The 17,787-nt window shown below is 36.5% G+C and overlaps 1 protein-coding gene across 6 annotated transcripts in view; it reads right to left on the bottom strand.

The window, feature by feature from the left end:
- LOC145692636 (uncharacterized) overlaps window positions 1-17,787 on the bottom strand; it is a 95,262-nt gene that overhangs the window by 54,345 nt on the left and 23,130 nt on the right. Inside the window, exon 1 of one of the 6 annotated variants that reach the window (XM_081767982.1) lies at window positions 6,667-7,037. The exons of 3 other annotated variants lie outside the window; for them this stretch is intronic. The gene's annotated coding sequence lies outside the window, so the exon portion shown is untranslated. Of the gene's footprint in view, window positions 1-6,666; window positions 7,038-17,787 lie in introns of those variants that run through there. 2 more of the 6 variants (XM_081767979.1, XM_081767975.1) reach the window with 2 other exon arrangements.

Genomic DNA, 17,787 nt, shown 5'->3' with positions numbered 1-17,787 from the left:
ACCGATAGAAAGCCATAAACTTTTTGTGCAAACGTAAAAGAAGGATGAAAATGAGAAACAGGTTTTGAGAACATCCTTAAACACAATGACATCCTATTATAAACAATTTACAGCTTTTAAAAGAACGTATTATTGTGTTGAAGATAAACAAATAATTTCTCATGATCTTCCTAATGTACAGAAGATAAATATTGGTATGCACTGGAAATACTTTTTGTAGTTTAATTGCCAAATATGAATATAAAATCATTTACCTTTAATTTTGTAAGTTGATATACAATTCCTTAGATTAAATTACAAAATTTACTGTTTGTTTTTACAAATTTACAGTAAATGTATAAGAAAGTATGATATTTTTATTGATAAAAATGTAATTTTACACCATTTCATATTAGTAATTCTACTTTATAGGTGTAAATTGATTTACATAGAGAAGTGGCAAACAGATTGCCACTTTTTTTTTTTTTTTTTGTAAATTTATCTATGATTTTTTTTTTTTTTTACAATGTAGGATTCTGAAAAGAAAGCACGAATTGCTTCGTTATGTAAGATATCCAGAATAAATAAAGATTTATCACAAACTATTAGTAGTCCAAAAATATCATAAAACTTCTGGAATGTAATTGGAGTAGAGTAACAAAAAATTTGGTTTGGTTTGGTTTGATTTGATTAAGCTCCAATCCAACCAAGTAACCAATCCATCTGCTACAGAGACAGAAAATTCAACTTCCAGAAGAGCAATTCAAATAGACAAAGGGGAATGTAGATGTGGTTAGAGAACATACATTTGATGGAACAGAGAAGAAAACGAGGAAATCAGTGTTATTTTTATCAAATACCAATGTTATGTGTACAGCATGTGAAAGAGTTTGGTTCAAATGGCGTGACATTTTTTTCAATTGACGTTGAAGCAGTAAGTGGTAGTAGATTTCAACCACTTCCGGTTTTAGTAGAACAAAAGTAGAGTGAATATGGAATATGTCCGTAGGACGCTTAATTGATTGAAGAAAATCACTTCCCGCTATCTATTACCATTTCCTCTATAATGATCAATGTTGAAACCGGAAGTGGTTCATTTTTCCACTTCCGGTCCTAATATCGAGTTAAAAGAGAAGATGGTACCTACTCTTAGAATGCTAAATCAATTCGAAAACAACAGCTTCTTGCTCTTATAGTTATTCGTCTAGGCTAAGTAGAGAGATTAGCGTGGAGACGGAACATATTCTGAGATCACAGGGTATTATTTCTCATTAGGTATACCGTTTTTACGCTACAGTGATCAACGTTAAAGCCGGAAATGGTTGATTTTTATCACTTCTGGTTTGAATGAAAAATCTATAACATTGTTTCAGAAGAGATTGTATATTTTGGAATCTTGAATGGAACGCTAGAATTGAAAGAAAGAAAGAAGAAAAAGATTGTAACGATTACTTGGTAATTAAGAGGGAAATTCTTACTTCAAAACGAAGAAAGTTCACTTTTTTGGTAGCCTAATGACATGCCCGGAACTTCTTTCCTTCATCGAGTAACAGAACAGAACCCTTGTCATTATATGAATGAACGATATGATAAAATCCTAAAACTTTGTTCAAGTTCATCGACATTGCTCTCAAAAGTTTTATGTATGGGATCTGGAACTCAACGTCCCTGTTCATACAAACGCTATATGAGGCATTGGCCTACAGCTTATCGTGGGATACGAACTGTATGATCTCCTACCAACAAGCAAATCCGGGATTCGCGTGTCAAGAGTGAGAACTCTAAACTAAGCTAGCCAAGAGGGAGCTCGGATAAATATGAACAGAAGCAGCACCATACACTCTACTCCTCGCAGAAAATCCAAAACTCCTATTTTAGATGTTCATTTGTTACTTTAACAGTAATATACTGTATGCACTGAATGATGATAGAAGAATTGGTCGAATGAAATGTGGAAGGAAATGGGAGTACTCCGAGAAAATCCACGGGCACGATGTTGTCCCCTACAAATTTACTTGCTCGAGGATCGAACCAGTGACAAGCAATCCATCACTGAATCATCGTGTCCCACTTCCTACTTCTGATTATCACATTTGCATTATTGATAATGCACCTGTTATGGATAAGGATACATCAGTTGATCTATTTCTTTTGTATACTCGAGTACTTGCGTTTTTCGACCCTATGCAACACCTAGCTTATGAAAGAAGGAAAAAGCTCTCTCGTGACTAAGCTTTTGGCGGACGTGCTTTTGGAGTGGGAGACCCAGGTTCAATTCCCGGTGGGAGTTCATGTGGTTCGGATCCCACATTAAGCTGTAGGTCCCATCTCATATAGAATCGCTGCAGAACGCAACGCTAAAGTCAAAATCAAATCAAATCAAAATGAATGATGGAACTTACCATTTACATTAACTCCGAACCACCACCATGCCTTGAATTCTCGTATTAGCATAAAGCCGATTCCCACCACACTATTTCTCCTGCAAGAGAGCTCGATTACAGGACAGTCTTGGCATATATATATATATATATATATATATATATATATATATATATATATATATATATATATATAATCATAGTTAATGGACAGCTGGATGAAGGTCTTTCCGATCCTTTTGCAGAACCGTCTCTTTTGGATAATTCTTGTGCACACTACGCTACAGTGCTTCTTGATTTTGTACCTCGTTTCTTGTTCGATGGTGTGTTGTTCACGAAAGAAAACCATACGATAGATAAGGTTTCTCTCGTCTAGTCTTAAATTTTGCAGAAGTTTCGTCTCATCTCGTAGCAATTCTTTCTCATTTTGTCTCAATTTTAAAAAAAAAATATTTAAAAAATCGTCTCTTTTTCTATATTTATGACAAAAATTTGTCCTGATTTTTGTTCTTAGTTTCACCTAGAAATGATCAGAATCCTTCCATATTTCGGGAGGTCCTCAAAAGGTGCGAGATAACAACAATTAAAATATATTTATTATTGGAGTATATTGTGTAATGATTTATGTATCTTTAAACGTTGATAAATGTTGTAGATTTTGTTCATACAATCACTTTATCTATTTATAGTTTTTCTACTATGAATCACGTAACACTAATATAGTGTTTGAGAGCTAAGATTTTGGTGAACTAGTGTTACCCACGAAATTTCTCATCTCATCTTGAAAGTGAGACGACAATCGTTATGTTCTGCTTTTCGTCTAGAACAGCGTTTCCCAACCGGTGTGCCGCGAATGGGCCGCTGGTGTGCCGCGAGGAAATCGAAACAAAATTATTAATTCTATAGCAATCAAATTGCAAGACAAGAGGGAAAATGTGTATGTGTATTTCATATTATTATGAACCTCTACTATGAATCTATATAATTTTGAGTTTCGTACTGTGAATGTTGAAAAAAGTATTTACCATTATTGCTTCTTTTATTGTTGCAGACTATTTCATAACTTGAAATTTTAAAATATCGTTCAATCCTTTCGACAAAGCAAACATGCATACAAATTAACTACATTTGTGTTTTAAAAGTAAGAGAGATTTGTTTGTTCGTTCGTTATTTAATGATCTTCCTTCTTAGTGAAAGGTTGGATACAGTTTTCGAAAAAGAAGGTGTACTTTTAAAAACCTGTTTCCTATATCTCATTGCAATTGTTTTCTGTTTTTAAATTAGAATGAAAAATAAGCATAATGATTTACCATGGGGGGAAAACCAGTGATCGAGCTTTCTTCTCTGTGAGAAGGAGATCAGTAATCACAGAAAAGAATTACATGGTATTTTATATTTACAAATAATATATATATATATTAGGGTGCCGCGAGAATTCAAGTTACACCTGTAGTGTGCCGCAAGTTGGAAAAGGTTGGGAAACTCTGGTCTAGAATTTAACAATATACTTCTCATCTCGTTTTCAATGCAAGATCGAGACGAGATGAGAAACGTCTCCTCTCGTGGACAACTCTAGTAATCATGGTTTGTTTATAGGATTAGGCTTAGGAATTAGATTACTGGGTTTTCGGGATTTATGGCCATGTTAGTCCATCACGTATGAGGGATGACGTCACTTGGCGATCATACTATTCGAGGAAAGGGAAGGAAGGAAGTGGTCTGGGACCTATAATGTTAGGTACCATTCCAGCATTTGCTGGTATGGATGAGCAAAACCCAGGAAAACCTGACGCCACTGGGAATTGAATTCTTGACCGCTCACACTATGGATTGCCTTTGTCCATCTATCATGGCTGATATGCACTGATCCAGGCTTTGATAAGAAAGTTCACACGTGTTCATTATAATGCCATTTGGATCCCCGCCAATATGTGGATAGAATTCATCTGAGTAAACTTTGGTGTGTCTAACTATTAAAAGTTAATTTTAAATCGTATAACAATTCTGTTTCAAACTTTATTCTAATTCTAATTATTCCTCATGTGCTATTGCTGTTTTACTATTTAAGTTAAACTAGGCATATATTCAAAAACATGCATGAAACTTATCTACGCACTACTAAGACTGTTAAATATCTGCGCCATCTTGTTTTTAGGCCATTGATTTATATGGGAAAATATATATATTTCTTTGCTGTGAAGTAAACGACAAATCTAATGGTTTAATTTCGCTAAATATGTTCTTCTGATAAACCAGCTAAAATGCCCACTTTCCGCATGGGGAGGATAAGGTTTATGTACAATATTTGAAAGTAAAGAAATGAGTGAAAGAAATAAATAACCAGATAACATGTCTCTTCTTGCCTAAACTTGGGCTCAAATGTGATCGAAACTGTCACCAATCAGCCTAGGGATCGCAAAAACTATGGTTTCGACTAATAATGGTCGTTTTGGGCATTTCATTTTTCATCTCCCCCATCACGATGAGAGATAATATTGAAAGTGAACGGCATGCGAGTTCACTATTCATCTCAGTGACCCTGAAAATTATGGATTTGACAATGATAGCCTTCGTCCTGGGTATTTATCCTCTCCTTTTATGTAAACATTTTTGTTTCACACATTCCAACACTCTCTGAGCCGAAAATCGAAAAAAAGGGCTTCGTACGTCATTAGATATGTTAAAGATTTATCTCTGTACAATCTTTGGTGGTACTAGGTGATACCTTTCTTTGTGAAAAGCTGACAACAGATAAACACACCCAGACAAGCACACAGGGCCGGCCCTAGGCAATTTTCCCCCCGTGCAATGGCATCATTTTCCGGCCTCGTTCTCCAGAAAGAACAAATCTTAAAAGCCACTATTTTAAGTATGCTACCTTATCATGAACAACAAAGGGAAGGAAGCAGCACTCGCACTCAGAAAGGCCTAACCACTACAAATACAATTTCGTTCTGTCTTTTTTTTTTAAATAATCTATTACGTTAATGAAAGATAAAGCAAACACACGTGCGGAAAGTGATAATCTTTTTTATAAAATTCAATATCGAGCTTCAATCTCAATATATCAATTTCCAAATCAGTGCAACTAGCTCTTTTATCTTTATTTCTTGATTTTCCTTCTACATCTGTTGAAAATTAAAAAAAACTTATTTCCACCTTCAAGGATAAGGAACTTGTTTGTGACAAAGACAATTCTTTTCATATGAAAACTGTGATAACTAACTAAATGGAAAAGGTTTTCGCTACTGTTCGAGAATTGAGTTCTTGTGTTTGACAACAATCAAACAATTCATGTTGGGATTTGTTTGACCATTTACTTTAGCACTATCCATGTGACCTTAACCTAATGCGACCTAAGGGCGATTTATGAATGTAGTGTTCAAATAGAAGTCCAGCTTAGTAAATTTAACTACCATCAACATGAAATCTGTTTCCAACGAGAAATATTTATTTTAAATAATATAGTTATGACATATAGCTTCGATGCTGAGGTCCCCATTGCTCCCCCTACTCATTGCCCATTAACAAATTTTGTCGCTCCTCGAAACTTGGCGTCCTGTAGAAATGCACGTGTTGCACACAAGTTAGAACCGGTCCTGTAAACACATACTTTATTTTATTATTATTAACGATATATTTAATATTAAAGAAATTTGATAAATATTTATCAATGTGACCCTCTGTTAAAGGCAATATAGTGTGGTGGGGAAGTGTTGCTCGTATGTGACGTAACTTGCTAATTGCACTGGATTCAAGCGTCCTGTCCTTTATAACCTTGGTGTTGTATAAGGACATAAAAAGACCGGGATAAGGAAAAAAGACAGGGATAAGGAAAACATGCAGAAATATAAGGACATACAACAATTTTAAAAATGATTCAAAAAGTGCACCAATAGATTGCAATTTTGTCCAATTATTAGTTTTTGGATCAGGGGCCGAAAAATTTTGAGCGGCCCTATATGGAGTTTTCCTTACGAAATAAGCACATCATACTGAGTTACATGATAGTTTGGGTTTGGCTACACTACTATGTAGTTCTCCAGATATAAAGCCTACAAGAAAATGTTTGCCTGCAATATATTGGAACTTTAAAAAGCATAACATACAGAATGCGTTACAATAACGTTTTCTAGTGTTGTTCTTTGCAATACACTAGTGTGTAACAGTATGATTACGTAAGTACATCTGTCACTAACGAATGGCGCGTAATTAGAATCTTACCGGAACATAATAATACCCGTACTCTATAATTATAAGAAGTAAAATATACAGAAATAATCACATTAAAAATATCTGTACTTACAGACTGAATCATTATGAAGAAATAAGTATTTTATAACCGATCACAACGTAACACTAGAAAAACACGGTTCAAAACACTATAAAAGCGAAGCGCGGCACATGCTATGTTTTAGTGTTGGCCTTCGAATCAGGACATCCGATTCTCGTGCGTCTGATGCTTTCTCCAATCAACAGAAGAACTTCCACTTTCACTTGCAAACGATGAGCCTTACTCGGAAGAAAGTTCTTCAATTGCGACAGGAGGGGGTAGGGTGTGTTATCCCCTTCTTCCGTTGATATATACTTTCCTCGTAGCAAGGCTGCTATGGTGTAATATGTAATTTTTGGAGGATACATGTTACTTATGCTTGAATAATGACGGCGTTTCATGCAGGTAAAAGTACGTACTTTTTAAATAACATCTCAGATGTTTTCCTCTTTTGAAAAAGAAACATGTAACTTATACTGATTTAAGCTGTGTTTCTGAAACATACAAATGTTCCTTGCATGTCCATTTCTTTATTACATTCCAAACTCTTTCACTTTTATAAGGAATAAGTATTTTCTGCGTGTTTACGTAACTTTCTTCCTTCACTCCTAAAAAGAAAATAATAATAATTGGTCAATGACATTACGCTAATTAAGGAATGTTATTAGTATAAATCAATATTATTCTGGAAATCAATGTCGGATTCCAAGAAGGTCCATGTCTTCTTTATTAAGTCACCTTTTTAAAAAAAGAAAGAAAGAAAAAAGAAAAAGAAAAAGCAAAAAAGAACCTGGATTTCACACTTTCAAACTATGCTGTATGCATAAGTATCAGAAGAATTGAAATGAAATGAAATCTTTAAGTTTTACGTTCCACGGTTGTACTGGCTAGGCTAAAGGAAACGCTTAAGATGAGAAATGAATGAAATGGTGGAATGAAGAAAGTGGGAGGAAACGGGAGTACCTCGAGAAAACCCCCACACACGGTGTTTGTCCACCACAAAGTTTACTTGGCGTGAGTTGAAATCGAACTAAGGACCCCATGCGCTAGAGGTGAACGCTCTACCACTAAGCCACCACGGTCCCGTGTCAGAAGTATTATAGAACAGCCTTGTGCATTCGTCCATCTGTCGATAGATATCAACGAAAACGTTAAGAGCTATCGAAAAGTGGTATTTTGCAATCGATTAAGCATGCCAACAATACATTTCAACTTCTTCGTTATCCATCTATTCAACCGGAAGTGGTTCAAATTAAGTTTCCGGTTTCAATATTTGTCGTTATGGAACAAAAACAGTACTAGATTTCGAGAAGCGGTTCTCTGCAATGGATTCAGTGTCTCAAGAGAATATGCCATCATAATCCGTAACACTACTGAAACCAAAAGTGGTTCAAAGTTACTAGTACTTACCGGTTTCAACAATGATTTATATACACTAAAAACGGTCAGATAATATTGAAGAGCTATTTTTTTTTAATCGATTCAGCGTCCCAAGAATAGGTTCAATCTCCCCCATTAACCCTCTATTCAAGCTGGAAGTGGTGGAAATTAAACATTTCCAATTTCAAGGGATAGCGTGTAATGGCTTTTTGATATTGATTAAGCGTCCGAGAAACAGATTCTATCTTTCATCTTATTAATCTATTGCAACCAATAGTTATACATGTACTACTTCAAGTTTGGGTATTAAATTCGCATAGTTTGGAGCAGAGGTGACCACTTTGACCTAACCTCACTCAACCTCACGCTCACAAAATCATTTCGACCTCACACTCACTCGACCTGACATTCATCTCACCGGTCTGACCTCACGCTCACCTCATCAGTCTGACCTCATGCTCACTCGACCTCACGCTCACATCATTAGTCTGACCTCACGCTCACATCACCAGTCTGACCTCACGCTCACTCAACCTCACGCTTACAACATCATTCTAACCTCATGCTCATATCACTAGTCTGACCTCACACTCATCCAACCTCACGCTCACTTCGTGAGGTTGAGGTCGAGTAAGCATGAGTTCCGAACTCGTGAGCGCCGGTCTCATGAGTTTGGAGACCTTTGGTTTGGAGGGCTATTGAATCGTTTGTTTCTAAAACAACACATGTCAGAAAAAACAAGTTTTGAGAAAAATGAGAAAAATTACACTACACAGTATAGTTTCTCCAAAAACGTCTATTTATTTATAATATACCAAGTGTAGGCAACAGTTTGAGAGGTGTAGATCTCCTTCTAGTAACCTTGGTGTAGATATCTCACAAAATGTGTATCTACGCGCAGCAAACATCATATTTTCGTTAATTTCGTGTGTGACAAAACTTGACATGTATCGTTTTACAAACAAACGATTCAATTTTCGTTTCACACTGTAAAATGAAATGTAATGTTGTTATCATGTGTATATATCGGTAACATTTGCAACCAATTACGTCCATATTCAAGACACCTGAATAACAAGAGATAAGTTTGATCTTAAGTTGATTGCAAATTATGACTGAAATCATGAGTGTGAGTTGCGTTGAGTAAGGAGTTCAGTGAATGTAAAGTCAGTTAAATTCAGAAAGAGGAAGGAGTACATTAGTACTTGCAAAAAACAATCTGAAGACTTTGTTTGAAACAGAAACATTTCTTCAGCAAATTAATTTTGATGCCGTGGAAGGAAGAGACTAGAATACTTTCCTTCCGTGTCACAATCTATAATGAGTAAGTAATAACACACTGTTACAATTATTAAATAGTCGTTAATGTATTTTAAAACTTTCTCTTAACGTTATACGTACTCCACTGTTAATTTACAAGCGGTTGCTTTGCATTTTTTCGTTTGAGGTTCCAGATAACATTAACACTTTGACTGCCAGAGGCATGGGCGTCTCTGGCGGGGGGACGGGGGGGACGCGTCCCCCCCAATATTTTGAGTGACATAATCTAAAATTCCGCTGAGATACTAGCAGTTAGATCATTTCCTTTGATGTCCCCCCCAAATTTTACATGCCAGAGACGCCAATGGCCAGAGGTAATCATATGCAATACCCTTCATCATGTTTATAATGCCAACAACGAAAAATCTGACCTGACAAGATGTTTCTTATGTAGATCTGTAACTTGTTTGAAATTCGAGGTAGAATGAAACTTTCGATACGAGTGAAATAATCTATTTTGTATAAGAAGTACAATTGAACCTCAATAACACGAATTTTTTTCACATTCCCTTGAACGTTTCATAACACTCAATGTTAAAATGCCCTCTGTAACTCGAATGTTTAAAAATTACATTCTCCATAAGTCGAATTATAAGGGTTTCATAACCATATTTAGAAACATCAATAACTCAAACTTTCGTGTCTACAAACCTCTACGACTCGAAGTTTGCCTCTATAAGTCTAATCTCTGTTGATGTGATCTCGAAGCTATAGCTCTATGCTTTTACATAATTGTCATTGTTGCTAATGTGTACTCTAATTTTGTTTTACTCATGTCTACTATTCTATTTCTACTAGTCATCTTATTTAATATAAAGAACTTTCAAAACTTGGAGTTATAGAAGTTAACTGGATAAAATTTTGAGTTATAGAGTCACTTTTCATTAGGATCGCGGAACCTCGGTAGAGTACCTAGAATTTTTGTTGTGACCACTTTGATAACTCGAACCTTGATTATTCGAAAAACTCGATAACTCGAATTTTTATGTATTCCCTTGAGCTTCGAGTTATCGATATCCCACTCTATATGATAAGCTAGTTGCTTCTCCAAACCTTTATCTCGTTGTGTCACCATATGCATACCTCCTCTATCATATTTGTAATGTCAAGAGCGGAAAACCTGATATTTCCCCTCTGTAATTTGTTAGAAATTGGTAGGAGAATGAAACTTTCAATACTAATTAAATAAATCTATCTCGTATAAGAAGTATTTATATTTGACACATTTTCTAATGCACGTTCTTCGCACGAGGCAGGGGCGGATCCAGGGGGGCGATCGGGATGATCGTCCCCCCCAGAAGAGGAAACTTCCTTATTTTATATATATATAAAGAAAACCCATCCCAAGGTTTGGAGCCCTTAAAAGTAGCAGTATGACAACCCACCGCCCCCCAGATGACGGTCCTGGATCCGCCCCTGGTACGAGGAGGATATGGCTTCTAAAGAAATGACTAAGAGAAGCACTATTATCCTATCCTGTTATGTAAGCCCAGGAGAGACCGTAATCTAGTGGTTCGAGCGTCGAATTCACGTGTGCGTGGTCCTGGTTTTCATTCCCGGCCTATGCTTTCCAATTTTCGGCGTCTACCTCGTCGCGAGGTTAACTGAGGAGTCAATTGAATAAAAAAAAAAACATGAGGCCGCTAGGCCTAGAAACCTCCTGATACACGTGTTAGACAACGCTGACTACGTGACGGTCCTTAAGATGGACGTACTTCACCCGTTTGTTAACAGGTGACCACAAAAGGTCTGTCACGCCAAGTGGTTTGATTTGGTTTGGTAATGTAAGTCCCAATAACAAATATATGTTGTTAGTTGGATACAGACAAAGCTTTGTTAGGAACAACCAGAAACGTACATAAATTTCTACCCCACCCGCAAAATATCAATTAAACGGCTTCGTACGTGAATAGATCGGGGGAAGATGCATCTTGTATAAAGTTTGGTGGCTCTAGGTGACTCCTTCCTATACGAAAATCTGATTAAAGACATATTACTTTATTTATTTGTATAGTTAGACAACATAGAATTGGATACTCTTCTCAGTTGTACATGCTGTCTTGGTTGTCAAACAAACAGCAAAACACAAAAAATAATACGTTTGCCGTTTCAATATTGTCAAAAGAGTCGGCAAACACTAAAGGAGGCATCCTTGCCACATCTATTTCTACTATTGTTGATGAGAGAAGAGACAAAATCAATTTTTAACCGACCTCAAAAAAGATGATGATTTTCAATTCTAACCATCGTATGTTGTGTCTATGTTCACCCATAACTTCGACATAGTTGCACCGGTTTTGATACCTCGCGAAATATACAGAGCAGCAAAGCAAACAAAAACACGTGTTAAATAATTATGAAAAAGCTATCCAATGATTTCAAACGCAACCTCCAAACCTCACCCCCTTCGGGGGCACGGGAGATAACTTTAAAATTTTAAATGGGAACCCCCATTTCTTATTGCTCATTTGGATTCTCACTCAAAAGGAACACTGATTTGACCCAAATTGAAAACAATGGCTTCACGGATAGCGCTTGAATCGACACACAAAAAAAGGGGGATACCAAAAGGTTATGAAAATGTGAATTGTGTGGGCCACAACCGATTTTGATGAAACTTGGTACACTAATAGGACACCTTGCAAAACTAATGTAACTAGCAGGAATCTGTCGAAAAAGCTGTAGTTTCTGAGATACAGTCGATTCATTAAAGATGACATTTGTCATGATATCTCGAGAACGGATTCACCGAGATCAAGCAAAGTTTGCAAGCCATAGTAGATACATGACAGCTTTAAAACGAAATTAAAACTAATTGTCTGCACCTGCGCAGCACTGCGTAGAATGCGCAAATAATTGTGCGCATATCTCGAAAACTTGAAGACTGTGATATATTTTTCTCTTGCTTAATTTGAACTACATGACATAACATAATGCAAGAAAAAATCTAGACTCAAAGGTGAGCGTTTTCAAGCAATTAAAGTGAGAAGATGTTGGGGTGGTTTGCCCCCGGACACCTGCCTCTAGTTACTCACTCTGTCTGGCTTGTCAGTCATACATTTCCATTACACCTGTGTAGAAGTCATATAGTTAACGTTAATAGTCGCAATATTCAGGTCGTAGTGATGTCAGGTACTGTAAGTCATCAATGTAGCAGAACAGTAACACAGTATTAAGAGAGCGTAAGGAAAACTATCAGGCCTATTGTCGCGGTCTATTGGAAGATTGGAACACGTCAGTGTGATGCAGGCACCTATGCTTGAAAGAAACTTGCAAAATCATAGGCCATAGGGTTACCTATATATAGTTAGTGTGGCCATGAGACGAGACCTTTTGGGTTGTCTCATTTCGTCGCGTTAAACAGTCTCGTCACAAAAAGTATAGCCTGGTTCCAATTGGGGATGGGCAAAACAGGTTTTTATAAAAACCGGAAACCGGTTTCTAGAAAAAACGAAATCTGAAAAACCGACATTTCGGTTTTCTCCAAAAACCGGTCCGGTTTTCACCAAAACCGGTTCGGTTTTTCACTGAAACTGGTTTCATTTCCTCCAAAACCGGTTCGTTTTTCCACCGGAACCGGGTCCAGTTTCTACAACACCGGTTCAGTTTTCCACCGAAACCGGTTTCGGTTTTCTCCAAAAACCGATTCGGTTTCTAAACAAAACTGATTTCTGTGAAAACTTTTGGAAAACATAAAACTATTTCTGTGGAAACGGAACCGATTTCCGGAGAACAATGAATACTATTCCCGTCAGAAATAGAACCAATTTTGAAAAAAGAACTGGAACTGGTTTTGAAGAAAACCGAAACCGAATCCGGTGAAAAACTGAACCCGCTTTGTAAAAAACAGATAACCGGTTTCGGTGAAAACCGAACTTATTTCGGTTAAAACGGGTTTTCGTGAAAAATCGGGTTTTTGAAACTTTTCAAAACCCGGTTTCGGTTTTCCTAAAAACCGGAAAACCTGTTTTTGTGCCTACCACTAGTTTCAATAGATCGCGACTATAAACCTCATAGTTTATCCTTACGCTCTCTTAATACTGTGTTACTGTTGTGCTACATTGATGACTTACAGTACCTGACATCACTACGACCCGAATATGGCGACTATTAACGTTAACTATATGACTTCTACACAGGTGTAATGGAAATGTATGACTGACAAGCCAGACAGAGTGAGTAACTAGAGGCAGGTGTCCGGGGGCAAACCACCCCAACATCTTCTCACTTTAATTGCTTGAAAACGCTCACCTTTGAATCTAGATTTTTTCTTGCATTATGTTATACTTGTCATGTACTTCAAACTAAGCAAGAGAAAAATATATCACAGTCTTCAAGTTTTCGAGATATGCGCACAATTATTTGCGCATTCTGCGTAGTTCTGCACAGGTGCAGACAATTAGTTTTAATTTCGTTTTAAAGCTGTCATGTATCTACTATGGCTTGCAAAGTTCGCTTGATCTCGGTGCATCTGTTCTCGAGACATCACGACAAATGTCATCTTTAATGAATCGACTGTATCTCAGAAACTACAGTTTTTTCGACAAATTCCTGCTAATTACTTTAGTTTTGCAAGGTGTCCTATTAGTGTTTTATTTGTTAGTCTGCCAAGTTCCATCAAAATCGGTTGTTGTGGTCCAGACACCTTATGGATGTGTCACATTCCCTTTACGTAACGAGACAAGATAAATTCGAACGAGACGATAATTTTTAAGAGAACAGACGAAACCATACTTTACAGAGTTTATGAGACGAGGTAAGAAAGTCTTATTTCTCGCCTTGTCTCCTTTCGTGGGTAACACTACCATTTATATATCCTTGTTATACAGGGTGGTCCAAAAGTAGGTATACAGACCAGCATCGATCAAGTATGACATTTTAATTCATTAAGATAATGCATTTATTTGCTTTGGTTTGTTCCGAGCTTAAGGTATAAATGAAAATAAATTAAGAACACACAAGGAAGAAACTAAATCAATACCTATATGGATAACAATAAGTAATTGATATAAAATGTCATGAGCCGATCAGTACGGGACTGTATACCTACTTTTGGGCCACTCTGTATAAATTTCTTCTAGGTATTTACTGCGGCAGTCAAAGTGTTAAGTTGCCAGTACTAACATGTCTATCGTTGAGTGAGGTATATTTAAGAAGTACTGTGTATAAATAGGTTGTTTCCAGCATTTACATCTTCCCTCTGCACCAGAGAGTTGTATTTGCAAGGAAAATATTTTCATTTTTTTAAAAAATATAATTGGTTTCTACTTTTATTCTTTTTCTGTAAACCATCTATGTATCATATTATGTAATCTTGTCTCTAAACACAGGACTTTATTCAAATGAAACGATACTTTACAAAGTATTGAATATTTATGCAATTACGACAATCATAAATGTTGATTTTTTTCTTTGCAGATGAAGAACCAGCACTTTGAGTTGATGCGATGTTTTGATAGTGGAGCAATGGATCTGAATTCTTAAGCACCATACATGGAGCTACAGTTATGAGAAAACAAGAGAAAAAAAACCGTTTGCACAAAAGTTTCCAGAACAATTTACTCCAAAGAAATCAAATATTAAAAGACTTGACGATAAAAAACTAACGATCACGCCACTGCTAAAAACTGTTCACGCTTTGTATACATTTGTAATTGCCCTTTTAATCTCTTTAAGGATGCTAAATCCAATAGAACAATTTTCAAACATAGCTGTCAACGGAGTCGCGAGGAAAATTACTTTAAAATTAGGATATTTATATTGTAAAGTCCCGCACATAGCTCTGTTGACAAACAACCTACACCTGCTTATGTTTTCAAGCATTAACCATGTGCCTCCTAGTACGACTTACTACAGTGACAGACGACAGAAACACCAGTCATGTGGCAACGAAGGACTACTAGCGCCACCACCACCCTGGAACACCTATAAAACGAGGAGAAAAATAGCGATTATTATCCGTCTTTGTTTGGTCACCTCCACTCTCTCTGCTTGTCTGGAGCTTTCAGAGGAACCGAACCCAAAACCTTTAGCTCGCTTGGAGCTCTAAGCCTCCTTTTCTACCTACGTAGCTTGCTCGGAGGTCTCTTGGGATTCCTAACCTCAGTCACCTAGCTTGCATGGAGCTTTGTGGCTTCAAACCTCACTTTGCTTGCGTGGAGCATTGGGGATCCTAAATCCACTCCACCTAGCTTGCTCAGAGCTCTGTGGAGATCCTTCCCTAGGCTCCTAGTCCCTTGGGATACTATATTTTGCCAGAGTTAGAAAATTGCGTAACATAGTAACTTTTGTAATATACTGTTTATAGAAAAGAGGATTTTGTAATAAAACTTGGCAGTGGCAGAAAACGATTTCGGAGTATAATTTAGCATCTGCATAACCAGAACTTTACAATATTTATTTATCTTCTAAATTTGAGATCATTTTCTAGGCATTCCACGCGTATGTTTTAATTCCGCATCCTCAAATTAATATAAAAATTACAATTAGAAATGTATCCTAGCGTGCACAATTTTTATTAGGGGCGTGATCTGTAGTTCTTGAATGCCTGGAGAGTGTAATCCATTCAACGAAGAAAAACGCTAACGGTTATCAGATCACAATGGCTTTCGGTCACAAGATGCCCCAGCGGAATCTTGTATCTGTGTATTACGTGCAAACATAGTATCAGAAAAATATCGGGTTATCTATAAGGTATGGAGCCTTTTGTATATGAGATTGTGTTAGTGTCCCAAATCTCAGTGTATATGAGTTGTAGGGGACTAGGTCTAACGTCATTTGATAGTAGATAGTTAAAACTAACAAGTGTACAAAATATGATGGAATTCTTGTAATATGACGTCAAGAATTGCGCCGTTAAGGTGGGTGAAATTTCGCAAAAATGCACTACATTTTACAATTGAACCATTGATTGGAAAAAGGGAATAAGTACAATTTTTTGCGATTTTAACCTGAGATAGCAGATGTGTTCCTTTGAGATAGTTACATCGTTGAGTAGAAAATAGGAATGTTTGGGCAACTCTATATGACCAATGTAGAAGACAAAATATCTCGCTGATTAGAAAAAGGGAATAACTACGTTTCTTATTTCATTCTTCCAATCACTATAGGATACCACCACAACTGTGAGACTGTGTGTATGTAGACAACCATTAGAGCCCTCTGCTGACGTTACGATACTTCGCATTGTCTTTGCATTGCACAATATATAGAGAAATATTTGGCCCAATCAGTTACAGATTTACGTGTTTTCAGTGATACAAGTGGTGATCATACAATACCAAAACTGGAATCATACAATGACATTAATGCTTTTCAGTCTGATCGTGTCATAACGCTTTACCACTGTACAGCAATATTTGCCTGTCAGAGGTCACAGTTTTTAACATGTGACCGAAATTTTGTTATAATCAAACGAGAACTCAAACGACACAATCGCATTTATTTACCAGCACAGTATAACCACATGATTACGAATGCAAGAAATACTGATACTCCATTTCAGGTTTACGAAGTTGTCAATGAAGAAATCTTAGATTTTAAACATTGGTGATAACCGTTTTACAAGAAATCTTCAGGTAGCATTGTGGACAAAACAGTGAAATTCCAAGTAAGTAAATAGAGACACTGTTTATAAAGCAGAATCTCTAGGTTATGTGCAAGCTCATAAGTTTATCAATGAAGTAAGAACTGATATTTTTCGATTACTCAAAAGTAATGTCACAAACGTTCCACTGCCAACGTCAAAGGCATACGATTGGCAAGTCCCGATCAATCAGAAAAAGATAAACGATTCTTCACAAATCATCAAATGCATACCTGACCAATACAAAAAGTTTTATAGGATGATTTGTTCATGGAAAACCACTGACCAAGAAACTGCAGAAGACGAAGATGCAGACGGATAGGACCCTATGTAAAGTCATTCTATTTTGACAACGTATTTTGCTACGTATTTTTTCAGCTGTCTATTGTATTACTTTTCTTGCTGTACGAATAACATGTGCTTTACAAAAAAAAAAAAAAAAAAAAAAAAAAACGAACGGTGACAATAACAGTGTTAGAAGCCTAACATAGTGAAGTTCGGATACATATATCCAAGATTAACATACAACATTGTATTCAGCATGTATATTTTCATACCTTTCTATCATAAACTGCACATTACACGCCATACACACAATTACAATTGCGTCCAACTCTAATTGATTGGAAAAAGGGAATATTTTTTCTATTTTTAAGCTTATTTAACCCATTGCAGTGCTGCAATACAAGATTCTCCTTCTTGTCTTAGTGTTTGTTAGTTCATTTGCTACAAGTAATCAATTATACACTTTTTGCAACAAGTACAAACAACGCCTCGGGAAGGTTTTTTAGCGTTTTTGAAAACTTAGGTCTGATGCACTTATTCCCTTTTTCCAATCAGTGATTCAATTTTATTTCAACAAAGGAGCA

Source organism: Thermobia domestica, chromosome 8 (genome assembly GCF_964235325.1).
Source record: "Thermobia domestica chromosome 8, izTheDome1.hap1.1, whole genome shotgun sequence".
NCBI lineage: Eukaryota > Metazoa > Arthropoda > Insecta > Zygentoma > Lepismatidae > Thermobia > Thermobia domestica.
This window is presented reverse-complemented; position numbering and strand designations above follow the sequence as displayed.